The sequence below is a fragment of the Artibeus jamaicensis genome, unplaced genomic scaffold (genome assembly GCF_021234435.1).
Source record: "Artibeus jamaicensis isolate MK-2021 breed Jamaican fruit bat unplaced genomic scaffold, CSHL_Jam_final contig_311, whole genome shotgun sequence".
In the NCBI taxonomy this organism is placed as follows: Eukaryota; Metazoa; Chordata; class Mammalia; order Chiroptera; family Phyllostomidae; genus Artibeus; species Artibeus jamaicensis.
In genome coordinates, this window is record NW_026521717.1 from 13,927,975 (window position 1) to 13,954,417 (window position 26,443).

Genomic DNA, 26,443 nt, shown 5'->3' on the forward strand with positions numbered 1-26,443 from the left:
GTCATGCTGCAATAACAAATAACCCCTAAACACAGTGGTTAAAACAACAGTTATTACTTCCACAGCGCTTTGGCTAAAACTTTGTTACACATCATTGGTTCTTCATTCCAGGACTAACAGAACAGCTGTTTTCTGGAACACTTCTGATGACCTGGCAGAGGGGAAAGAGAAAGGACATGATGAAGTGAATTTGGCTATAAAAGCTTTTGCTTGGAATTGATGCACATCACACATAATTGGTCCAAGCAAGTCACATGACCACACCTCAGTTCAATGGCATGGGATAGTATATTCCTCCCACAGGGTGGGACAGAGAACTTTGATAAAGAGTAAGAAGGTCTACTGAAGCCCCTCCTTTGTTGTGTTCAGACTTCAGGGCGTTGATATGAGGAAGTAAAAAGAGGCAGTTCTACAAGTCAGTTCCAGGCATCTCTTTTTTCCTCTACTACATAAGCACAATTACACTAAACTTATTTACACTTTAGTGTAGTTGTTGTAGTTGTTCCCCCTTCTTAGAAAACTTTCCTCTCAGGTGTTTTAAGACTAGCTTTCTCTTGTCATTTAGATGTCAACTTTAACATCACTTCCTCAGAAATGTCTTTCCTGACTCTAATCCACATGATTCTCATCCTCCTCCTCTACCAGCATTCATTTTTAGTTTACCATTTTCTATTTTTTTCTGGCACTATGTCCATCAAAAATCACACTGTATCTGATAATTTTGGTTTACTGCTTATTTATTTATCATCTGTAGTCCCTCAGTAGAACATAAACTTCATATTTATACTCTGGCATTTTTGTCAGCCAAGTTCCCAGGCTTTTATGGTGGGTTGGAGATTGGACTAGTGGTGAAAGGATAAGAGGACATGAATAAAGCCAAGAAAGACAAGGGGGCAGGTGCCAAGAAGATCTGGGAAATGGAGTTGAAAGAAAGAGATTTAAAGAGTGAGCATTTCTGAAGGGCCAAAAGATGTGTGAAAATGAGAGGTAAAAAGAACAAGAGTTAAACAAGTGCTATTATTAATGTTCCTCAAGAAATTCAAGAAAATGTTAAACTACTTTTTAATTATCTCAGTTGCTATAATGTTTGTATTTGATCATGTCACCCTGTATAAAAAGTAGCCTGGTGCTTGCTTCAGCAGCAAATATATTTGAATTGTATGATTCAGAGATTAGCATGACCCATATGCAAAAATGATAAGCAAATTTGTGAAGTGTTCCATATTTTTATGAAATCTTACCATTTGCAACAACATAGATGGATGCAGGGGCTTCATTTAAATCAAAATAAGTCAGTCAGAGAATGATAAATACCATATGATTTCACTTATATGTGCAATCTAAAGAACAATATAAATAAACAAATGAAATAAAAATAGACTCATAGACACAAAAGACGACTGATGGTTGCCAGATGGAAGGGATTTGAAGGACTGGGTGTAAAAGGTGAAGAGATTGAGAAGTACCAATTGGTAGTTATAAAATAATCATGGAGATGTAAAGTACAACATAGGAAATATAGTTAATAATATTCTAATAACTATGTATGGTGCCAGATGGATATTGGAAACATCATGGGGGGTGGGGACAACACTTTGTAAAGTATGTGATTATTTAACTAGTATGATGTACACCTGAAACTAATAAAAATGATGTTGAGTGTTAACTAATGGAAAACATTTAAAAAATGTTTTTTAAAAGTTGCCTGGATTTTACAACACAAGAGCTAGATATTGTTAGAACATTGTCTTCTGCTCAAATTCTGATTGTGTTATCATCCAAAAAGTTAATCTCTAGAATAACTTTTGGGTCTCTGTAACTGAGGCAGAGTTCAAGGATTCTGTAACAACCTGTCACTCCCGCTACCAATGGGGCAAGAACAGTACTCAGCACATGGTGGACACTGAAGAAATGTCAGCTCTTAGAAAAGCTCCAGTGTTCACGAGCCAGGTAGGGAGAGGGTGGTGTCAGAGAGGTGGGCTTATGATCTTCTCCATTTCCTTGATATTAGGTTAATGTGGAAAAATACTGGGGGTAGGAAGAGAGAGAGAGACAAAGAGAGGGAGGGGGAGTGATACTTTTATTTGAATAATTTAAAATATTATTCTTAGACTTGTTCTTTTGGGAGAAAACAGTGAGACAAGAATATTCCAGAAAGTGACTGTTGAAATGGGGACAGAAGACTTAGTACTCTTCCTTCCTTTTTAACTTTTAAAGTCAAGGGTTAAGAGGTTGGCCTATAAATTTTCAGCCTGCCAAGGGCATTTCAGTGGTTAAGTGTTAAGTAAAATGCCTGCAAATGAGTTATTTGCAGTGACTGAGATATTTAAGTGACTGAATAGATAAATCTTAGACTGACAGCCTGAGGATGAGGGTGCAGCTGTCTTGGCATCTGCCAAGACAGGAGAAAGGGTTCCAACTGTAAATGTCCTTGATGACAGCATCTTGTTATCTGAAATTAAAACACTAAGGACCAACATTTCTCAGTGCCCTTTGGAGTTCTTGGTTGGTGAAGGCCTAAATAAAAGGGGCTTTGTCTCACCTACTTAACAACCACACATGCACACCCTATAGAGGCTCTTGGAGACCAGTTTTGAGTCTGGAATTTGTGATTGGCAGGGAGATAAACTCTAACAGTTTTCATCATCAGGCATGAAAATAAAAATAACATGTTGAATAAATGAAGGAAAATTTTATTTCAAATTCTTTTTTAATAGTAGCAAATCCTCAAGAAATCCCTAGAATTAAGTATTTTTGTCAATTATTTAGTGAGTGCCTAATTTGCTCTTGTTGGAGAAGAAAATTACATGCTTATTCTTAAAATTATAAACAATATTTTGATAGCATTGACAGAGCAAGTAGCAAAATATTGACCAGTGACTCTGCTGTAGGAAAACTCTAGTGAGCTCAGTTTTATCTGCTACATGAAATTGAGGAGAAAAAAGTCATTAACTTCTGTGAACTACATTTGCAAACTCTGATAGAAAGTCATATATAAAGTTCATTGTTGATGTTTTTTCTAGGACTTTTATGGTGTCACAACTTATACTTAAGTCTTTTATCCACCTTGAATTTATTTTTGTGTATAGTATAAGTTGGTGATCGAGTTTCATTTTTTTGCATGTAGCTGTCCAGATCTCCCAACACCATTTGTTGAAGAGGCTATTTTTACTTCATTTTATGCTTCTTCCCCCCATCAGCAGGAAAATCTCAGACATTCCACACAGCAACATTTTCATCAATATGTCCCCTAAAGCAAGGAACATGAAGGTAATAATAAAGAAATGGGACCTCATCAAATTAAAAAGCTTTTCCTTGGCTAAAGAAAATAGCATTAAAATAAAAAGAGAACCAAATATGGGAAAACATGTTTGCTAATGATACCTCAGGCAAGGTTTTGGTCTCCAAAATATATATAAAGAACTCACATGAGTCCACTCCAGGAAGACAAAAAACCCAATTGGAAAATGGGCAAAAGACTTGAACAGACACTTCTCCAAGGAGGACATAGATAGGGCCCAGAGACATATGAAAACATGCTCAGCATCACTAGCCATCAGAGAGATGCCAGTTAAAACCACAACAAGATACCACTTTACACTTTTCAGAATGATCATCATAAACAAATCAACAAACTAGTGCTGGAGAGAATGTGGAGGAAAAGGAACCCTACTGCACTGTTGCTGGAAATGCAGACTGGTACAGCCACTGTGGAAATCAGTATGGAATTTTCTAAAAAAACTAAAAATGGATCTGCCTTTTGACCCAGCAATTCCACTGCTGTGATTATACCCTAAGAACCCTGAAACACCAATCCAAAAGAACCTATGCACCCCAATGTTCATAGCAGCACAATTTACAATGGCCAAGTGCTAGAAGCAATCTAAGTGCCTATCAGTAAATGAGTGGTTCAAACTTTTCTGGCATATGCCCCATCATGGCACAGGGGCAACGTAAGTCCCAGGCTCAGAGGCCATCTGAGAGCAAGGTGGTGGCTGTGGCCTCAGAGTGGAACTCAGCCTGAGGAAGGGAGGTTGTGTTATTGCTCTCAAGAAGGCACACATTGTGCAGCAGCAAAAGCTCAAGAAGGGCCTAGAGGTTTGCGATCCGGAAGAAGATTGAACATGATGTGGTGATGAAAGCCAGCACCAGCCTGCTCAAAAAGCTGGCATTGCTGATGGCCCCCACCAAGAAGAAGTAGGCAGCCTCTTCCTCTACCACCAAGACAAGACACCTTCCTAAAAGGACACAGCACCTGCCTCCATGCTCACACCTCTGCAACTATCTCCATGGGCAGTACTGTGCACCGAAGGAGCCTTGCCCGCCAGAGCCTTGGCTTGCCACTTGAACTTTGGGTAGGGGTGGCCTGGCCTGTGGGAAGCTGATCAGCACATCTGTGTGGCATGGGTCAACTTCTCAGGATGCTGAGAACTCAGCAATGGCCTTAAGAACATGTTCATCAACTTTCTGTGCTCCTCTGCTTCAAATCCTGTATCCACTTGTTTAACCTGGAGCAATAAACCTGGCTTTGTCATTCCTCCTGCAGTCTCATGTTACTGTGAACAGACCTGTGCTGGGACTGTAGGCCAGGTACACTGACATGGTCAACCTCAGCAACTTCTGCAGACCAGCCACGTGCTCAGGGAAGGGTGATTGGGCTTCTGCGTGTCCATCCTCAGAGCCGGTGGAGAGTCTTTACCTCCCTCCAAGCTCAGGTGGCTCACACCAACCTCCTTACTCACTTGCACACTCTCCCCAGACATGCCCAGTTCACCCATCTGACCAGCACAAGCCAGAAGATGTAGGGAGCCATTTTTTCATCTGTAGAATGGGTGTTGACACTATCATGGTACCAATTCAACCAGAATGTACTTATGAACTGCTTGAAGTCAACTTGATCTATAAAAAGTCAAAATGTCTATTAGGCCTATGGCCCAGGCATTGTTCTAGTGCTTTCTGTACATCACTTCATCCCAGGGTGGGTCATGTTGTTAACATTCTAGAGTCAGTACTTGAACCCACCACTGTCTGAGTCCCAGTGTGCACTCTCAGCTGGCCATCTGCTGCCTCTGTTTCCATACCAAGATTCTCAACTGTTCCATCCTGGGGTCCCCCTTCCCCAAAGTTTCACTTGAATCTGCTAGACTGGAAATGCCTATGGAGTCAACCAAGAGTTCTGGCTTGGTGACTGCCCTTCCCTCTCTTGGAGGTGAGAGGAGAGGCCACTGCTTGGTGAACAGGCTGGGCCCAAGGAAACTTGAAAATGGAAAGTCTCTCCTACAAATTCTGGCTCTGCTGCCATAACTGCTGGTTTTTGAGATGTAGATTATGATTTTTGTGTGTATGAAATTGCTCTCCCTGCTTTTGTATATGTATGTGTGTGTGGTTAAAAGTCACCTATATGCCCTGGTTGGTGTGGCCCAGTGGAATGAGTGCTAGCCTTCAAATCAAAAGGTTACTGGTTTGATTCCCAGTCAGGGCACATGCTTGGGTTGCAGGCTAGGTCCCCACTTGGGGGTGTATGAGAGGAGACCAATTGATGTTTATTTATCTCACTGATGTATTTCTCGTCAGAGAAACTGATGTTTCTCTCCCACTCTTTCTCCCTTCCTTCCCCCTCTCTAAAAATAAATAAAAATCTTGAAAAAAAAAAAGGTACATTTACACAATGTAATACTACACAGCAGAGAGAAAGAAGGAGCGCTTACCCTTTGCAACAGTATGGATGGAACTGGAGAGCATTATGATAAGTAAAATAAGCCAGGAGGTGAGGGACAAATACCATATGATTTCACCTTTAACTGGAACATAATCAACAAAAGAAAAAAGCAAACAAAATATAATCAAAGACATTGAAATTAAGAACAATCTAACAATAGCCAGAGGGAAGGAGGATTTTTAGGTACTACTAAAAGGACACATGGACAAAACCAAGGAGGAAGGAGGAAACAAGGGAGGAAGGTGGGTTTGGCTAGGGTGGGGGGTAGTGGTGGGGAGAAAATGCAGACAACTGTAATGAACAACAATAAAGTAGTTAAAAAATAAAGTTCATTATCCTTCATTAGACAAAGTAGAAAATCTCATAAACTAAATTTTTAAAGAAATGTCTAAATGAACTTCAGAACTGAAATCTGATTTTTTCTGTTTTATTTATTTATTTAATTTTATTTTTTATTGATTATGCCATTACAGTTGTTCTATTCCCCCCTTCATTCCCCTCCACCCTACTGCCCCGTCCCCACCATTAGCCCCCTTTAGTTTATGACCATGTGTCTCAAGTTCTTTAGATTCTATATTTTCCATACTATTCTTGCCCCCCCATCTATTTTCTACCTACCATCTATGCTACTTATTTTCTGTACCCTCTCCCCCCTTCTCCTCCTCCCACTCCCCTGTTGCTAACCCTCCTTGAGATCTTCATTTCTATGTTTCCACTCCTGATCTAGCTGTCCTTTTAGTTTGCTTTTGTTTTAGGTGTGGTTCTTAATAACTGTGCGTTTGCTATCCTTTCACTGTTCATCTTTTTTATCTTATTTTTCTTAGATAAGTCTCTTTAACATTTCATATAATAAGGGCTTGGTGATGATGAACTCCTTGAATTTGATCTTATCTGAGAAGCACTTTATCTGTCCTTCCATTCTAAATGAAAGCTTTGCTGGATAGAGCAATCTTGGTTGTAGGTCTTTGGATTTCATGACTTGGAATACCTCTTTCCAGCCCCTTTTTGCCTGTAAGGTCTCTTTTGAGAAATCTGCTGACAGTCTGATGAGCCACTCCTTTGTAGGTGACTGTCCCCTTATCTCTTGCTGCTTCTAGGATTCTCTCCTTCATTCTAATCTTGGCTAATGTAATGATGATGTGCCTTGGTGTGTTCCTTCTTGGGTCCAACTTCTTTGGGACTCTCTGAGCTTTCTGGATTTCCTGGAAGGCTATTGCCTTTGCCAGATTGGGGAAGTTCTTTTTTATTATTTGTTCAAATAAGTTTTCCACTGGTGGCTGTTCCTTTCCCCCTTCTGGTACCCTTATCATTCGGATGTTGGAGCATTTAAAGATGTCCTGGAGGTTCCTAAGGCTCTCATTTTTTAAAATTCTTGCTTCTTGACTCTTTTCTGTTTGGCCATTATTTGCTTTCTTCTGGTCCACTCCATTGATTTGAGTCCCAGTTTCCTTTTCATTGCTATTGGTGTCCTGTGCAATTCCATTCATTTCAATTAGTTTCGCCTTCATATGTTTCTCTAACTTGTGGCTATAATCAACCAGATCTGTGAGCATCCTGATCACCAGTGTTTTAAACTGTGCGTCTGAGAGTTTTGCTATTTCCTCATCGCTTAGATTTATAGGCTCTGGGGCTTTGAGATCTTCTTGAGTCATTTTTGGTCTGTTCTAGCCTGTTAAGTATGAGTAGCGGAGCCTTGGACTGCCAGGTTGCTGGGTTGTGACCCTGTATGTGGGGGCGTGGTCAGAGCGGGGAAATGGCAGCGCCCTTGCTGCTGGGGCCCGCCCTTGCTGCTGGGGCCTGCTGGGTCCCGTCTAACTGCCCACTCCCTCACTGGTCTATCTGCGCATGAATGCGCAACCACAGTCAAATCTTGGCCATGCTCCCTTGCTGGTTCCCCGCGGTCGCTCACTAGGTCCACCCCTTGCAACCCTGCACCTGAGTTCTGTGAGCCTGAGTCTGTCTGACCAAGTTTTCCTGTGCAACCCTGCTCCGCCAGGGGTTTCACCCCTCTTACCGGTCAGGCTGAAGAATTTGTTGTTATCAGACTTCTGAAAAGTTCAATTTTCTGTGTTCTGGCTGTGTTTTCTGTTGCTAATATTTAGTTATCTCTAAACTTGGTTGTGTGAGAAAGCACGGCATCTCCACCTATGCCTCCATCTTGGTGGAAGTCCTGAAATCTGATTTTTGTTCAAAGTTTTATTATCCTGGCTTCTGCAGGAAAATTCCATTTGGTGATAAGATCTTACTCAGGTTTATTAAAAATGGTATTTAATAATCCAGCCAATTTTTCTATTTTGTAAATTCATCTCTAGAGCCCTCTCCACACAGAGCACAGTGAATAAATAAATTATCTTTCTGGGAAATTTTTCTTAATGTTGACTTCCTGCTGCATCCTCTTAGGAGGATAAGTTTAGGCAGAAGAGAAAGAGAAAAATTGGGATTAACTCTTTATTCAATGACTTGCCCCAGCAGTTTTGTTTGGGCAGCTGTATGCCTCATTAAGCTGGAATGCCTCCTCTCAGTCAGAAATCTTCAGTGTTCAGTGACCGAGGAGACATGATTTGAGAAGAATTTTTTACCAAAACTAGAATGGAAAATCCCATCCCTCTTAGTGCTGAGGGCTAGGTGGAAGCATTATTTAGATACATCCTATGTAATGAAAGAACATTTATAAGGAAGAGGATGATTTCTTTATTAATATTTATTAAACACTTATCCAAGTGCCCATAATGTGCTAGGTACTAATGTCAGTGGTTCTTATGTCAACCCTATCAGATGATTATTATTACAACCCCACTTGATGAAGGAGTTGTGACTTCAAGAGACCTAATAACTTCAAATTTTCATTGATAGGAAGGGAAATGTTGGATGGGGGAGCTTAAATTTGAACCCATTGTTTTTAACTTCAAATCATACCATGCTACCTTGCAAGAGAAGTATTCACCTTATTTGAGGAGCTCATAGTATAGTTGGAAATACAAGGAACATGCACATGGAGGAGGGTCCAGAGAGCAGGGGGGTGGGTAAAGATGTACCCAACATCTACCACGAACCAGTGCTTGAAGTCATTCTTTGGAATCAAGAACACTCAGATAGTTAATGGGGCAAAAAGTTAGGCTGAGCAGGCATAAGTAAATTTCTCCAGGGTCTCCCAATCATATCTTGATCATAGTTCATTTTGATTCCAGATGTTTTACCTCCCTAGTGTTTCATGCTTCCACTTAGAACAAAGACTCCCCAAAATAATGTCAAGGAACAGTGTATATCAGTGTGCTTGGGAAATGATACAGAGATGGAAGGATAGGAAAGGATACTGCAAGCTGAGTTAATTAGGAAAGGTGGAAGGCTACGACCCAAAGTAGAGGTGGAAGTGATGTGGCAGGGGTGGGACAGCCTGTAATTCAGCTTTAATGCCAGTGGCATAACTATGTTTTCTGTAGCTGAGAAAGTATCTCAGTCTTGGAAGGAGGAGCACGAGTGTGTGTGTGTGTGTGTGTGTGTGTGTGTGTGTGTGTTGATTAGTGCACCAGTGTGGTAGCCCTGCTTCACAGCTCTCTAGTGGCTTCTGTGACAAAGGAAAGGTGGGCAGGTAAGTAGGTTCTCCTCAAGGAGTTCTGGGCTCTGTGCTTTTCTCTTTGTGCTCACCCTTTAGAGTTTGCATCTCTGCAACTCCTCACAAAATAATGCTTAATATGAAAAAATTCAGACCAGAAAGTATGATTCAAATAAATCGATGACTTTTTCAGAGGACATGTATGGCTTTACCTAAGAGTGGGCAAGGGCTTTCTCGAGAAATATATATTCCCCCTTGCTAACCCTAATAGTTCCATATTCTCACTATATAGTTGGGAAAGAATAACTAAGACTTCTTTCTTTCTAGAATGTTTAAGGAGATGTTCTTTTGAATTAGTTCCAGATATATCTTGAATATTTCCATTCTCTTTTAACATCTGTTTCAAGGCTGGTTTGGTGCAGGTTATTTGAATATATAAAAAGAATATGCACAAGCACTGTAATTTAAGCTCATCAGTAAACTTAATAGTCAATTGAGAATTTTGGCATCATGTTGCCTTAGAGCTAACAAAGTCAAAGGGGAACTAGTCATAATTTTGGGTTATCATTTACCTTTCAAAATTGATCACATTTGGACACCCCACAGAGTCTACTTCCAGTGCATATACAAATACCACATCTCCATTGTATGTGTGTGGAAACACCTATTCTCCAAAAAGGGGTGTGGCAAAAGTAGGTTTACAGCAGTTCATATGGGAAATAATATAATAATTAATAAATAATAATATGAGAATAAACTCTGTGTTTTGCATATTCAGAACCTTAAACCTAATTTTGCCCCAGCTGGTATGGCTGCAAAAGGGAATACTGGAACTTCTGAGGACATGATCTAAAAAACTTCCTGAATATTTCTGCTTTAGATAAGTCCTGTACTTTGTAGAGCCCCTAGAATTCTGAAGCTGGTGGATGACAGGCCAAAAAATATATAAATTTATAGATTTCTTATTCAGTATTTCAGTGTTTCAATCCCTCCGGTTACTGTGATGAGGCTGGACGTGTTTCTAATCTATGGGAGGGTGATTTTCTAATGTGTAAATAAAAGAGAACTTTCTGCATCTTAGCCCTAATATTTAAGATCTTTGCGTGAAAGTGGAAATATTTTCATGTGATCAATTATAATGGTAACCTCTCCATTTTTATTTACTTTGGAAAGATTTTAGAGATTGAGGTTTTAATTTCAGTTGAAACTATTCTTTTACATCTAGAAGGGGCTGTATTTTGAAAGTTCTCTTTTTATTTGTTCAGAAATCTTTTTTAAAAGTTTTATAATAGCTCTACCAATATGTGCAACCATGCAAAAGAATAAACATGATTATTTTGTTACTATAATGTATTGGTGTTTAATGTTATTTTCTTCTTCACATTTGTAAATGGTAGTGAGAAAACCTCATATAACTTTGTTTAGTCATCTAGTTTATCAATTTAGTTTTTTTTTAATCCTAGCAAGGACATTTTTTTCATTGCTTTTAAAGAAAGAGGAACATTGATGCAAGAAAGAAGCATTAATTGGCGGCCTCTTGTACACACCTGGACCAGGAATGAAATCCTCAACCTAGGTGTATACCCTGACTGGGAATTGAACCCGTAACTTTCCATTACAAGATGACGTTCCAACCCACTGAACCATACAATCCAGGATTATTTATTTAGTTTTACAATAGTCCACGCTTTTTAAAAGAGTGAAGATTCATGCTATTGTAATTATATGCTGGTACAATTCTGGTACATAAGGGGGCTCAGGCTGCTTTAGCAAATTGAACTCTCTGAATTAGATACCTTATGTTGGACCCCAGGATGGTGTGCCTTCCATTGGGTGCTGGTATCTGTTTCTTCTCTCAGTTCCTGTTTTCCTTCTGAATGTCAAATGTAGCCAATGTGAGCTCTAATCCAGAGGTCGAGCTGTTAAGCTGGGATAACAAAGAGCTCTTTGGAGCATCTGGAGCACCAGTGCCTCCACATCAATTTTGAAGATTTCTTTTTTAAATGTGGGTTTCAAGACAATCTTCTGCAATCCCAATTTACTCCTGAGTAAGGATTCTAATGAAGTCACCATGGGTAATGAGGCTTGTGAGTAAACTGGTCCTTTCCTACAGGGACATTTTCTGTTGCCTAGTTATGAGTTGTGCAACTACTGTCTTTGTTTTCGTATCTGAAGGAAAAGGTGCTCAGCAATGGAGCTCCACCATGGCAATTCCTTTCCCAGTGAAATTCATACCAACAACCGATATCATGACCCCTCTTCTGTTCCACACATTCAGCATGTTCGACATTGTTAGCAGCCATAGTTGGATACAGAGCACATCAGAAAATGTCAATTTGTGCTTAGAGGTCTATGTCTTGGTGGGTACAGCAGGGGCAGAAAACCTCAGTGGAGATCCTGGGGAAGCAGTTCTTTAGAATGAGTCTGTGGGTTTTGTCTTCCTTTAATTTCCCTCTCTCTTTCCCCAAATGTTAACTAGGACTAAGTGCTGTCTTACTAAACAGAATGGAAAGTTTAGTTGTTTAAAAACAACCCTTTTCTTTGTGTTGTTTTTTGCATTGATGAACTTACTGAGGAAATTCAAAGAGGAGAAAGAGTTACTTGTCTTTTAGGCAAGATGGCAGAAAGCAGAGAAAAGAAGGAAGCCTGATTTTTGACACTGAAACTCTAAGGTTGGCAAGGTTTGCTGTGTCTATGTTAAAACCACCTGCCATCAAGGGACCATTCAAGCCTGATCTTGGTGTTGACAAGTTTGGACAGAAGAACAGAAGGGTGTCCTTGAACATTTGCTTTGTCAAACCCCTGGGCCCTTTTCATTACCTTGGAGATGGAGAGACATTTCTAATGATGATTGATAGTGTCAGAATTAGATTTAATTTTATTTAAAGGAAATGCAGCAGGTGATATTTACATGTATTAGGGTTGTGGAATGAAATTTATCCCAGCTTCAGATCTAGCTGTACCAGTTGGGAAAGCCCCAAAAGTTGATGACATTAGCACAAAAGAAGGGCTGGAACTTGCCTCTTGCAAAAGCTTTTAGTTGAAGAAATCTAATAGATAAGAATGAGGACAAGGTTACTTTATATATGACAAAGACATTACATTGACATTAATTGCAGGTCACTGGTTTTGGGGAAAAATTCTTGTTTTATTTTAAGGTTTTTAGTAGCATTTCTGAGGCTAGAAAACTCAGGAGAGTCAGACCTTCCAGACAAATGTATTTGCCTTGACAGAACACATTTGCAATAGCTTTCCAACAGTGGCCTAGAGACTACTCCCAATTCACTTTGGACTTTAAAAAATATTTTTTTTATCTTGTTTTGAAAATGAACCAGGTTTGGGGCACTAATTCACATAGCTACCACACCCACTCTTTCTGCCTAGAGAGTGAGGAGAATGAATGGGTCAATCAGCTGACATATTTTCATCCAATTTCAAGTATAGAATGTGTTTATTTTCTGACTAATGGCATGTCATTTTGCAGAAGCCTTTGGTCATGAATTAATACTAGAATCAAAACAGATTTTCTGGGGAGCAATCTTCCATCAAGTATTGATTTTTTTACACTCATGGAGTCTGTACTCCCTAATTTAACCTGACAATGATTCTGCACAATGGCCTGGGAGCACCTTGGCAGCTCTCTGAAGGAACTTTTACTGTCTTTTCTTTCTGCAAAATAGAAGGGAAAAAACCCATACCAGATAGCCCAGGAAGTCACTTGGGGGCATTTATGACTTGATGCTTCACTCTGGCAATTTTGAGTTGGCAGAAAGCTGCCATCTAACTTTTACAGTGGTTCTGGGAGAGAGAACTTTACTTTACTGAGACTGTTCAAAGGAACATTTTTTTTTCTAAAACTGCCAATATTATACAAATCTTTAATGTATTGTTTAGTCATAACCAATGTTTTCAAATGATGCCATCTTTCTGTTCCCACCAAACATGAGAAAATGGGCAAGTATTTTCTAAAGGGAGGCTTTTGTCTCTGAATTCCTATAAATCTTGCTGCCTTTTCCCCCTCTGTTTTCTCAAAAGTGCTTTTAGATTCTTCATTCCTTAGCCCCCTTCTGATTCTTGCGGGTCAAGCAAAGATTCTTGAGCAGTGCTTGGTTTTAAAAGAGGCCTTAAAAGCGAAATACAACCTAGCCCCCTACTTGGCATAAGGCTCAGAAAGTGTGGATAAAACAAGCACATCCCAGTGGACTTCTGGTCAAGATGGAGGTATAGGTAAACAGAGCTTGCCTCCTCACACAACCACATCAAAATTACAACTAAACTACAGAACAATCATTATTCAGAACCACCAGAAACTGAGCTGGAGTCTTACATTATGGAATTAAAGAAGAAACCATACTGAGGTTGGTAGGAAGGGTAGAGTTGCAGAATGGGCTGGTTGTGCACCCATGTCTGAAGGATAAAAATTGAGAGGGATATCACAGGACCAAAGGGTCCCAGTCCCACATGAGGACCTCCAGCCAGGGTTCCAGTTCCAGGAAAAGAAGGCCCCATAACTTCTGGCTATAAAAACCAGTGGTAATTAAGGCTGTGAAAGACAGAAACTTCTGGATTCCCCGGCAGTTCCTCTTAAAGAGCTCATGCGCAGACTTATTTAAACTCACTTGCTCTGAGCTCTAGTGCTGGGGCAGCAACTTGAAAGGTACCAGAGGCATACAGGAAGGAACCAAGTGTCTGGCATCAGGATGTGAGCTGGAGGCAGTATTCTCCCAGACAGAAGTGCTGGCCACTGTTCCTTTTCTGAGCCCTCCATCCACAGAGTCAGCAAGCAGGCACCATGCCTGAGACTCCATCAGCCTGGAGGCTCCATCACACTGTTTGCCCCACCCTGGTGATTCCCTGAGTCTCCACCCACTGAACTTTCAGTGGAAAGCTGTTTCAATGGGCTTTTCCATACGAAAGGCTTGTCTTGGCTCATGCTTCATATTTTTCCTAAATTTTCTCAAACTACCAGCATCTGACTTCTGCATGCCCTGTTCCTTTTGCTAAGTGACCTCAGGCCTGACACTAGTGGCAGCTGGCCTTTGTTCACAGCTGGGCCTCTCTTGGGTCCAGCACAAATAGTAGCCATCTGCAGAGCACTTTGCAGCTTATTCCAGGTGGCCCAAATAGAACACAGGTGATGGCTGACCTTGGCCTGTACATCCAGAGAGGCCCCAGAGCCTACATGCCCAGTGGACAGCTACAGGCCATGTTGGAGCAATACCACCCAACTACCTCCACCAGTAACACACTCAAGGTATGGACTCAGGGGGCACAAGAGCCTTGCTAAAATAAGTCCTGATCTGTGAAGTTTGGCCCTGCACAGATGATCCTCCATGGTGGTCAGAAGTTGGTTGGTGGTCAGTAGCCACAACCTGTCTGTGCAGCTGATAGGACTGGGTAAATAATTCCCATTGATGTGCCAACAGCAATCAAAGCTCAATTACAAGAAGAGGGTGTGCACAGACCATGTGATGGGATCACCTTGAGTACCCAGCTTGGGTATTGGGGAGGCTGTGCCACTGGACCCTACAGGACACTCACCACATTAGACCACTCTACCAAGCCAAGAAGTTATAACAGCTCTACCTAATACATAGAAACAAACACAGGGAGGCTGCCAAAATGAGGAGAAAAAGAAACATGTGCCAAATGCAAGAACAGAACAAAACTCCAGAAAAAGAACTAAATAAAATGGAGACAAGCAATCTAGTAGATGTAGAGTTTAAAACATTGGTTTTAAGGATGCTCAAGGAAATTAGGGGAAGAGTAGAACATGGAAACCATAAAAATGAACCAGTGAGAAATGAAGGATATGCTAACTGAAATGAACAATTTGCAGGGTATAACAGTAGAATGGGTGAAGCCAATAATCAAATCAGTGATTTGGAATATAAGAAGGTTAAAAAAAAAACCCAATCAGAACAGCAGAAAGAAAAAATCTCCCCAAATGAGATTAGTGTAAGGAGTATCTGGGATAACTTCAAGTATACCAACACTTGCATCATGGGGGTGCTGAAAAGATGAGAGAGAACAAGAAATTGAAAACCTATTTGAAAAAATAATGAAACAAAACTTCTATAATTTGGTGAAGAAATAGACATACAAGTCCAAGAAGCACAGACAGCCCAAAGAGGATAAACATGAAGAGGCCCACACTAAGACATATCATAATTAAAATGTCAAAGGTTAAAGACAAAGAAAGAATCTTAAATGCAGCAAGAGAAAATTGGTTAGTTACCTATAAGGAAGCCCCCATAAGACTGTCAGCTGATTTCCCAATAGAAACTTTGCAGAACAAAAGAGAATATCTAGAAATATTCAAAGTGGTAGAAAACAAGGACCTACAACCAAGATTACTTTACCCAGAAAAGCTATCATTTAGAACTGAAGGACAGATAGATTCACAGATAAGAAAAAGCTAAAGAAGTTCATCACCAAACCAGTACTATATGAAATGTTAAAGGGTGTTCTTTAAGAAGAATATTAAAAACATAATCAATAAAATGCAATAAATACATATCTATCAATACTGACTCTAAAAACCAAAATAAATTAATAAGCAGACAGAAACACAATCATACACATATAGAGAATGTATTGATGGTTGCTAGACGGAAGAGTGGTAGGGGAGATCAGTGGAAAAGGTGAAGGGGTTAAAAAGTACAAATTGGTTGTTATAGATAGTCATGGGGATGTAAAGTAAGGCATAGGAAATGTAGTAGCCAAAGAATATATATGCATGGCCCATAGACATGGGCAATGGTGCGGGGAGTGCAGGCATCTGGGTGGAGAGGGGCAAAGGGAAAATGTTGGGACAACTGTGATAGCATAAACAATAAAATATAATTTAAATTTTAAAAAAGTACATCCCACTTGTGGCAGGGGATGTAAACTAGAAGACATGAACACAGGCCAGTGTAGTGTTAGGAATTTGGAGTCAAAATGACACTTCAATTACCTAGGAAAGATTACAGAAAACTTTTTGAAGGAAAAAACATTTGAGTTGGGCCATAAAGGATGGTGTGTCATCCTTTAATGTTAATAAATGCTTACTGAATGTGTATATGCTGTCTTACATTTCTTAGCTTCCCTTGCAAGTGAGTTGAGACAATGTGACCAATTCTGACCAGTGGATTAAGTGGAAGAGATATAGAGTCACATAGGTGGAAGCAATGGTCCCTTTTGCATGTTATCTCTTCTGTGGCCATAAAGACTGAAGAACTTTGCTTTACAAAGCAAGAACTTTGTGAGCTAAATCCAAAATTTTACACTACAAAACCAGGAAGTATGGGTTTATTTGATATCGCAGTACAGGTTAGCTGAACTAACAAATGGGTAGAATTACTTAACGAGATCTGATGTCAAAATCCAAAGTGATATAATTAAGAAGATTCATTTAAAGACAAATATTTGATAGACCCAAGAGCTCTGAGCTCATAACAAGTAAGTGCTTAAGGAGCTAATGGAAACCAGTGGTGAGTTTTAAGTAAGTTGAATTATACTTACTGAGCTATTATTTGGGAAAAAGGCATATACATCTATTTTAGATAAAAAATAGAATCAATAAACTAAGTAAATAATACATTACACAGTTTTACTGAGTCCCTGAGTGATAGGTGCGACAGTCTTGATAAATAGAGTGGTATTGAAGTCATATCCTCTGTATTAAATATCCTCAACCTAAAGAAGAATAAAATTATTATTAGTGCATTAATCGGATAGCCACCTGGAGACAGGAGAAGTAAAGTTAAAATGTTGGCCTCTGAAGAACTTACAGTCTGGTCAGGGAAGCAAGATTCCAAGCACTGTATGGAGTGATGAAGAATAAATAAAGTAAGGAGTGATCAGCATGGAGAATAGAAGGTCAGAGAGGGCTTTCTGGAAGCTGAGAGCTGGGTCCTAGAGGAAGAGAGAATTATAGATTGCTATAGAGGAGGTGAACTGGAGGTATGAATGAAGGAATGAATGGACTGGCCTAAGTTGCTAGTTGGAAAAAACTCATGGAAAGTATGTGTGTGTAAGAGCAATCCCACAAGTCCTAATCAAAGAAGAATAAGTGGATCTCAGTAAGGGAAGAGTGGGATATTCTTTTTCCCAATGTTTTCCCAGTATTAGTTATTCCTTGCTCATTTGGAGATTTTATGAAATATGACACGTTGGCCATGACCATGCTGCACATTAAGGAATGGATATCTCGCCTATTAGATTTGAGCTTGCTTTCTTTCTCCTCATTGGTTATGCATTAGGTTATTATTGACTGTGATAGCCATAAAATTACTCCATTAGGCCAATTACACATTTTATTCTATCCTGTTTTATTTATTTTTAGAGAGAGCAGAAGATGGGGAGAAAGAGAAGGAAAGACACATTGATGTGTGAAACATCGATTGGTTGCTTCTCACATGCCCCCCAACCAGGTACCTGGCCTACAGTCCAGGCATGTGTCTTGACTGGAAATCAAACCAGCAATCTTTTGGTTTGCAGGATGATGTCCAATCCACTGAGCCACACCAGTCAGGGCCAATCACACATCTTAAACAGACCGAAAATATGGCCTTACCAACACATTGTGTTGCTTACTGGTTCTGGTATCCTCATGAACATTAGTCTCTTAATAGGTAAAATAAGAATTAAATGAGATAATTTATGCAATGCATTTGGTAATGTATTGGTATATGGTAGATTCTTGATAATTGATGACATTAGTTATTAACAATGTATTATTTTCATCCCTAAGTCAGAATACATTTGTGATCATAGAGAAAACTCTTTGGTTGCTGATAAGAGAAAATGGACTTTGTCTTAAACTACTTCAGGTCATATTTATTTGCCCTGTTGGAAATCAAACATTGAGAAAGTTACAAACTGTTGAGAGCAATATCATTACTAATATTTGTGATATTCAACAATTCACTTTCTTTGCTCTTTTCTTTTGTTTTCAAAGAAGTTGTTTTCAAGTGTTTCACAGATGAGAAATAAACATACCAACTTACATTTAATAAATTCTGAAATTATTTTTTAATGGGAAAAATACATCAATTACTATTTTGGAAATTCTTAGAGAATCCATCTTTCTCTTTCATTGCATTCAGAATGGGAAATAGTTTAGCTCTTTCACCTCTGTTTTGTTCTTTAGTGGGGAAAAGCTGTAATTTTTATGCCTGATTCTCCTCTCTTTTTTATTTCAATTTAGTAAAAAATGTTCAATTAAGAAGAATAGAGACTTCCGCCAAGATGGAGGTTTAAGGTGGATGTGTCCTGCCTTCTCACACAACCAAGTTTAGGGACAACTAAATATTAGCATCAGAAAACACAACCAGAACACGGAAAACTGAACTTTTCGGAAGTCCGCTAACAACAAATTCTTCGGCCGGACCGGTAAGGGGCGAAATCGGCGTCGGGTGAGGAGTTACAAAGGAGAGCTCGATCGACCCGGCGCGGAATCCAGATGCGTGAATCCAGTCGCACGGGTTCCAAACCCGAGCGGCCCACCGGGTGAGCGACTACAGAGGAGTCAGTGGGGAGGCGGTGGCAGCGAGTTGACTGTGGTTGCCCGGTTGCACGCGGGTGAGGGAGTGAGCGGTCGGACCAGCGGCGGTTGCGGCGGCGGCCATTTCCCCGCTCTGACCACACCCCCACATACAGCGTCACAACCCAGCGACCTGGGACTCCAAGGCGCCGCTTCTCTCACTTAAAGGGCCAGAACAGACCAAAAATGTCGCAGGGGGACCTCAAAGCCCCGGAGATAAATCTAAGTGACGAAGAAATAGCAAATCTCTCAGACACACAGTTTAAAACACTGGTCATCAGCTTCCTCACAGATCTGGTGGACTATAGCCACAAATTAGAGAAACATATGAAGGCTAAATTAAGGGAAATGAATGGAATTCCACAGGAAACCCATAGAGATGAAAAAAAAACTGGGACTCAAATCAATGGAGTGAACCAGAAGGAAGAAAAAAATGTTCAATCAGAAAGGAATGAAGATATAAGAATTCAGAAAAATGAGAAGAAGCTTAGGAACCTCCAGGACATCTATAAACGCTCCAATATCCGAATTATAGGGGTACCAGAAGGGGGAAAGACACAACCACCAGTAGAAAAACTATTTGAACAAATAATAAAAGAAAATTTCCCCAATCTGGCAAAGGAAACAGACTTCCAAGAAATCCAAGAAGCCCAGAGAGTACCAAAAAAGTTGGACTCAAGAAGAAACACACCAAGGCATATCATAATTACATTAGCCAAAATTAAAACGAAGGAGAGAATCCTGGAAGCAGCAAGAGCTAAGGGGACAATCACCTACAAAGGAGTCCCCATCAGGCTGTCAGCAGATTTCTCAAAAGAGACCTTACAGGCAAGAAGGGGCTGGAAAGAAATATTCCAAGTCATGAAATTTAAAGACCTACAACCAAGATTGCTCTACCCAGCAAAACTTTCATTTAGAACGGAAGGACAGATAAGGTGCTTCTCAGATAAGACCAAATTCAAGGAGTTCATCATCACCAAGCCCTTATTATATGAAATGTTAAAGGGACTTATCTAAGAAAAAGAAGTTAAAGAAACATGAACAGTGAAAGGACAACAAACTCACAGTTATTAACAACCACACCTAAAACGAAAGCAAACTAAAAGGACAGCTAGATCAGGAGTGGAAACATAGAAATGAAGATCTCAAGGAGGGTTAGCAACAGGGGAGTGGGAGGAGGAGACGGGGAGAGAAGGTACAAAAAACAAGTAGCATAGACAGTAGATAGAAAATAGATGGGGAGGGGCAAGAATAGTATGGGAAATATAGAACCTAAAGGACTTGAGACACATGGACATAAGCTAAAGGGGGGTAATGGTGGGGTTGGGGGGCAGGGTGGAGGGGAATGAAGGGGGGAATAGAACAACTGTAACAGCATAAACAATTCAAAAAAAAATAAATAAATTTATTAAAAAAAAAGAAGAATAGATATAATGTCATTTGAACAAGTGAACAGTATAGAATGAGTTTTGAGAAGGAGGAGGTTGTAGCAAATGGTCATACAAATTCCCTTGTATTTGAAACAGTGATTAAAATAGCACATTTCAACAGCTTTACACGGGTGGTTCATGAAAAAAAACTCTTTTTTTCTTACCTATAGATTAAAGGAAACTTATGCTCAGTTAAAAGAGTGCCAGTTTTTGGTTCTCCTCCAACCGAGCCTCGGCGGAACCCCTCGACCCTGCAGTGGTAGCGATGTAATGAGCAGTGTGTCCCACCGGTTCCTCTGTCTTTTTCTCCCGATATTCCCTTTTCTGATACCCCTGTTGTCTTTTCCTCATCCCATGTCACTTTCTACATTCACGAGCTGGGGTATTGACTTTGACCCAGGCTGGGGGATGCAGGGCTGCAAGACCTCTGGTCCAGCCGACTCTAGGCCTGTGCACAAAGAGTTTCGCGCCAACCCCCTTTCTGCTTTTAATTGAAGTGAAATTCGCCAAATATAAAAAGTTAACTGGAGACTTCCGCTATGATTGAGGTGTAGGTGGAGACGCCGTGCCTTCTCTCACAACCAAGTTTAGAGACAACTAAATATTATCAACAGAAAACACAGCCAGAAAACACTGCCAGAACACAGAAAATTGAACTTTTCGGAAGTCTGATAACAACAAATTCTTCAGCCTGACCGGTAAGAGGGGCGAAACCAGCAGCTGTTGGAGCGGGGTTGCACAGAAAAACTCGGTCAGACGGACTCGGGTGTGCGGAACCCAGGCGCAGGGTTGGACCTAGTCAGTGACTCAGGGAGCAACCACGGGGAAACAGCGAGGGAGCAGGGATGCGGGTTGACTGTGGTCGCGCTTTCCTGCGCAGATAGACAAGAGAGGGAGTGGGCAGGGAGACTAGGGGACTGAGCAGGCACCACGGTGAACAGCAGCACAGGGCGCTGCTATTTCCCTGCTCTGACCCCGCCTCCACATACAGCGTCATAACCCAGCAACATGGCAGTCCAAGGCTCCGCTACTCATACTTAACAGGCTAGAACAGACCAAAAATGGCTCAAGAAGATCTCAAAGCCCCAGAGCCTATAAATCTAAGCGATGAAGAAATAGCAAAACTCTCAGATGCACAGTTTAAAACACTGGTGATCAGGATCCTCACAGAACTGGTTGATTATACCGACAAATTAGACAAATATATGAAGGCAAAGCTAATTGAAATGAATGGAATTGCACAGGAAACCAATAGCAATGAAAAGGAAACTGGGACTCAAATCAATGGAGTGGACCAGAGGAAAGCAAATAATGGCCAAACAGAAAAGAACGAAGAAGCAAGAATTCAAAAATATGAGGAGAGTCTTAGGAACCTCCAGGACATCTTTAAATGCTCCAACATCCAAATGATAGGGGACCAGAAGGGGGAAAGGAACAGCCACCAGTGGAAAACTTATTTGAACAAATAATAAAAAAGAACTTCCCCAATCTGGCAAAGGAAATAGACTTCCAGGAAATCCAGGAAGCTCAGAGAGTCCCAAAGAAGTTGAACCCAAGAAGGAACACACCAAGGCACATCATAATTACATTACCCAAGATTAAAATGAAGGAGAGAATCCTAGAAGCAGCAAGAGCTAAGGGGACAGTCACCTACAAAGGAGTGGCTCATCAGACTGTCAGCGGATTTCTCAAAAGAGACCTTACAGGCAAAAAGGGGCTGGAGAGAGGTATTCCAAGTCATGAAATCCAAAGACGTACAACCAAGATTGCTCTATCCAGCAAAACTTTCATTTAGAATGGAAGGACAGATAAAGTGCTTCTCAGATAAGATCAAATTCAAGGAGTTCATCAACACCAAGCCCTTATTATATGAAATGTTAAAGGGACTTACCTAAGAAAAAGAAGTTAAAAAAACATGAACAGTGAAAGGACAGCAAACTCACAGTTATTAACAACCACACTGAAAACAAAAGCAAACTAAAAGGACAGCTAGATCAGGAGCAGAAACATAGAAATGAAGATGTCAAGGAGGGTTAGCAATAGGGGAGTGGGAAGAGAAGAAGGGGGGAGAAGTTACAGGAAATAAGTAGCATAGACAGTAGATAGAAAGAGAGAAGGTACAGAAAATAAGTAGCATAGACAGTAGATAGAAAATTGATGGGGGCAAGAATAGTATGGGAAATATAGAATCTAAAGAACTTGAGACACATGGTCATAAACTAAAGGGGGGTAATGGTGGGGACGGGGGGTAGGGTGAAGGGGAATGAAGGGGGGAATAGAACAACTGTAATGGCATAATCAATAAAAAATAAATAAAAAAAGAGAAAAAAAAGAGAAAAGAGTGTCAGTTTTTTTCTGTAAAAAAATTTTAAACGAAAGTGGATTAGCCCATTAATGAAGTGCTTTAATGACCTTCAGTGCATGGTCACAAAGTGCTCTATTATATGCAAGTGCCATAGAGGGAAACAGCACTTTTCATAATTGTAAACTTCAAAATTTATTCCTTTAAAAAATATACCAGTGATTCTACTATAACAAAGAAATTAAGATTTGAGTGAAACCACTATTCTCATTCTCAAATGATGACAACATTTTCTTGTATTTGTGATTTGAACTCTATTTTGGAACCAGCCTTCAAAGCAGTGAAAGAACCTGATTATTCCTCTGAGACTACAGGGTGGGGGAAGCTTGCAGGGAGGTTAGTATTGGTTATTTATTTTCCCTGACTCTGAGAAATGAGTGATGTCAGAGAACACATACAACTTGATTGCCCATGCAGCCCTCTATGCTGGGAAATTCTAGAAGCCCCTGAAAGCTGCAAAGTTGAAGAAATTTTGCCCTTGGTTTCCAGTAGAATAGAAACCTTGCACCAATAATGTTGGGGCTGGAGGCCAGTGTTCTTGGGTGAGAAGCATTTTTGAAATGAGGAGTGAATAACAATATGGGCCTTTTGGGGAGAGATTCAGGGCATGAACTATTAAATCAGATAGACATGGGTTTAATTTCAACCTCTGACAATTTCTTTGCTAAGTTACTTAAATTTTCTAAGTTTAATTTTTCACATCCTTATAGTGGTGGTAATAAGATCTCCTTCATGCGGTGATACGAAAATTAAATACATGTAAGTACATGCATGTGTGTGTGCACACACATACTTCTTCTTTTGGTGATGCACTTATTTCAGTTCTTGGTAGGAAAGGTTTTTAGTAAGTAGCAGTTATGATTCTTATTAAAGCTAAATAGCTTTGTGCAAATGTCTATCATGGCACACAGAGAAGGAAGTGTTATACTATGAAAAAATACAAAAAAAAATCTTAACAGAAGTGTGATTGCCTAAGGTCTAGTCCTCAGTTAAAGTGAAAAGGAGAAAAACAATATCTCAGATCATCTTGGCTGGGTCCTTTTTGTGGGCATGATGAAATATAGGCTTGTTCATCTCTCCTATCTAGGCAATTTCAGGGAAGACATTTTTCTCCCACCTCAAACAGTCTAGAATAGACAGATTTCTTAATATACATTTTTTTCTTTTTGAAAATCTGCATTAAGTACTGCATTGGTCATTGGTTGAATGTATTTGCATTTAGATTGCTGAATAAAACTATATAGACAAAAATGACATTCTGTATGAAAGTTGGGATCAATTGGATTGTGTGTGCTTCAAAGAGTATAATCCCATTGTCAGAGGGCTGAATAAAGTGTTTATGTTTGGGTTTTGAAACCATTTAAAAGTGCAATAACACATAAAATTGATTTGCATAGTTCAGAAACAGGTGAAAAAAGAATCAAAGCTCTGTATTTAAATCTGATTTTAGTATTTATTTTTATGGTTTTAAATGTTTTTACACATGGAATTCTATGCAGCAGAAAGAAAGAAGGAGCTCCTACCCTTTGCTACAGCATGGATGGAACTGGAAAGCATTATGCTAAGTGAAATAAGGCAAGGTGGTGAAAGACAAATACCATATGATCTCATCTATAAGTGGAACCTAATAACAGAACAAATAAGCAAGGAAAATATAACCAAAGACACTGAAATAAAGAACAGGCTGACAGTGTCCAGAGGAGAGAGGGGAGGGAATTTCAGGGGGAAAGGGGAAAGGTTTATAGGAACGAGTATAAAAGACACATGGACAAAAACTAGGGCAGGTGAAAATGGGAGGCAGGGAGGAGGGCTGGGTGGGTGGGCTGGGATGAGAGTAAAAAACAGAAAACTGTACTTGAACAACAATTAAAATTAAAAAAATTTTAAGACGAAATTTTAAATGCTGGGTTTTCTAAAAAAATACCTTTGGGGCCTATTTTGTTTAGTTTTATCTAAAAATTTTACTTATGCTCACTAAATGGTATGTGATGATCATTTAAAATAGTGAGATTTAAAATTCTACATAAAAATATGAGGCCAAAAAAATTTAAAAAATGAGGCCACAGAGTAGTAAAGAACACTGAAACATTTTTGTAGAGACTTATATTAGGAAAGCCTAAAAAGTATGCTTTAAGAAAACAAAAAGACCAATAGATTTGGTTTTCAGCTTATCAATAATTACAAAGCCCTATAGTAATTACACAATAACATACCTTGCAGTTGGTATGCCCCTAAGATGTTTGCACCTTAAGTTGGGGATTTGGGATCCTTTCTCATCAAATAAAATTTTCCTAACAAAGTGTAGTGAACTTGAGCAAAATTTCTGAGGTGCAGTGGAAAACAAGAATCTCAAATAGCTAGGAAACAAATCATCTTTGTGTTGTATTTAATTGCCACTGACACACATACAAAAAAGCCATAGGACTGAACAGATAATCATTGCTAAGCCAAAAGTTTTGAAAGTAAGGAAGAGATTCTATTAAGTTAAAGCAGCTGGAAAATAAAATCTAATCAAGAAAATATTTAATTTAAATAACTTGCTTTATATATGTATATATTTTGTCAGTGAACTTTTTCACTGCAAATGTGACATGTATTACTAAATATCACATGTCTAGGCCAGGCATAAGTTGATATATATTGATAAATGTCAATCTTGAGAAAAAAATTATGGACCTACTGCTTTTAAGTTTATTGCATTTCCATACCAAGCCCCCTTTTTTTTTTTTTTTTTTTGCCATGGCTTAAGAAGAATGCTGGTGCATCTTACCTACAAGCCTAGGGAAGCTATTCCTGGGAATTCCTGGGAATTTTGATCCAAAGTTCACTTGTAAATAGATTCAGCAAGATCACCACAGGTGAAACTCCTTTTCCCTTCCTAAGTTGGACTGTAGCTCAGATGAAGGTATCTTTCCCTCCCAACTTAAGTTTGGTTTTGTGTTTACGAAGTCTGTTGTTTCTTCTGTTTTCTTCTTTTCTCAGTTTGATACTTTATAAGTGTCCTTTCAAAGCCTATCCACTGCCCATTCCAGACCACACCTGCCCAGGCTTCAAACCTCACAGTGAAGGAACATGACAGGTAAGACTTTTCCAGGTGGGCGACATGATCAAAAAATATGGTGAAGTATTGATGTAAACATGGTCTGAATTTGTGTATGAGCTTTTCCTCCTTCCCCAGAGTGTAAGCCTCTGTACTGAAGATATGCAGCATTTTCCATATATGTATTCATGACCCTAAAGGAGGTGCCAATGTTAGTTTAGCTATTAAGTATACCTTTATCAAATCATATAGTTAAGGGATTCATTAATTTATTCCTTCATTTATTCATCTTGCTTTTACTAGGCTCTTGTACCATTGGAAATTAAAAAGATATTAAGAAGCAACTGTTGTTAAAGGAAGACAGTAATACTGTAGAGTGAGGTTCAGATCTATTTTCACAGTTTCCCTAAGAAAAGGCCCTGAGTTCATCCAACCCACACTCAGACTTGCTAACTCTACTTTTTTCCTTCTTATCAAGATTCCCTCCAACCCCTGATGGGTACTTCTAGCATGTTTTCTTGTTCTCATTCCTGTCATTTCTGTCACAGGAAAGATGGTCAAGAATTTTGGCTAAGTATTTGGAGATGAGATAAGAAATGGTGGAAGACTATATCTAATAATGTTTATTTTCTCTGCGAAGTGGGAGGCAAATTCAGTGCCCAGAGGCAGGTTAAAGATTAGGAAGGGCAGTCAACAAAAAATCACTCTAGCTCTACATCTTTTTCACTAGGTCTAGCAGCCCTTCAAAAAGTCCTACAATTATTTTAGGAGTTACCAGAGTATCTTTCATTTTCTTAGGGGCATGTTTGT

At 39.7% G+C, this 26,443-nt stretch overlaps 2 pseudogenes; both read left to right on the forward strand.

Annotated features, from left to right (window-relative positions):
* The first annotated feature begins 1,130 nt into the window (after positions 1–1,130).
* On the forward strand, positions 1,131–1,229 carry LOC119064048 (uncharacterized; annotated as a pseudogene).
* A 2,708-nt stretch (positions 1,230–3,937) lies between these two features.
* On the forward strand, positions 3,938–4,348 carry LOC119064047 (leydig cell tumor 10 kDa protein homolog; annotated as a pseudogene).
* Positions 4,349–26,443: the final 22,095 nt, after the last annotated feature.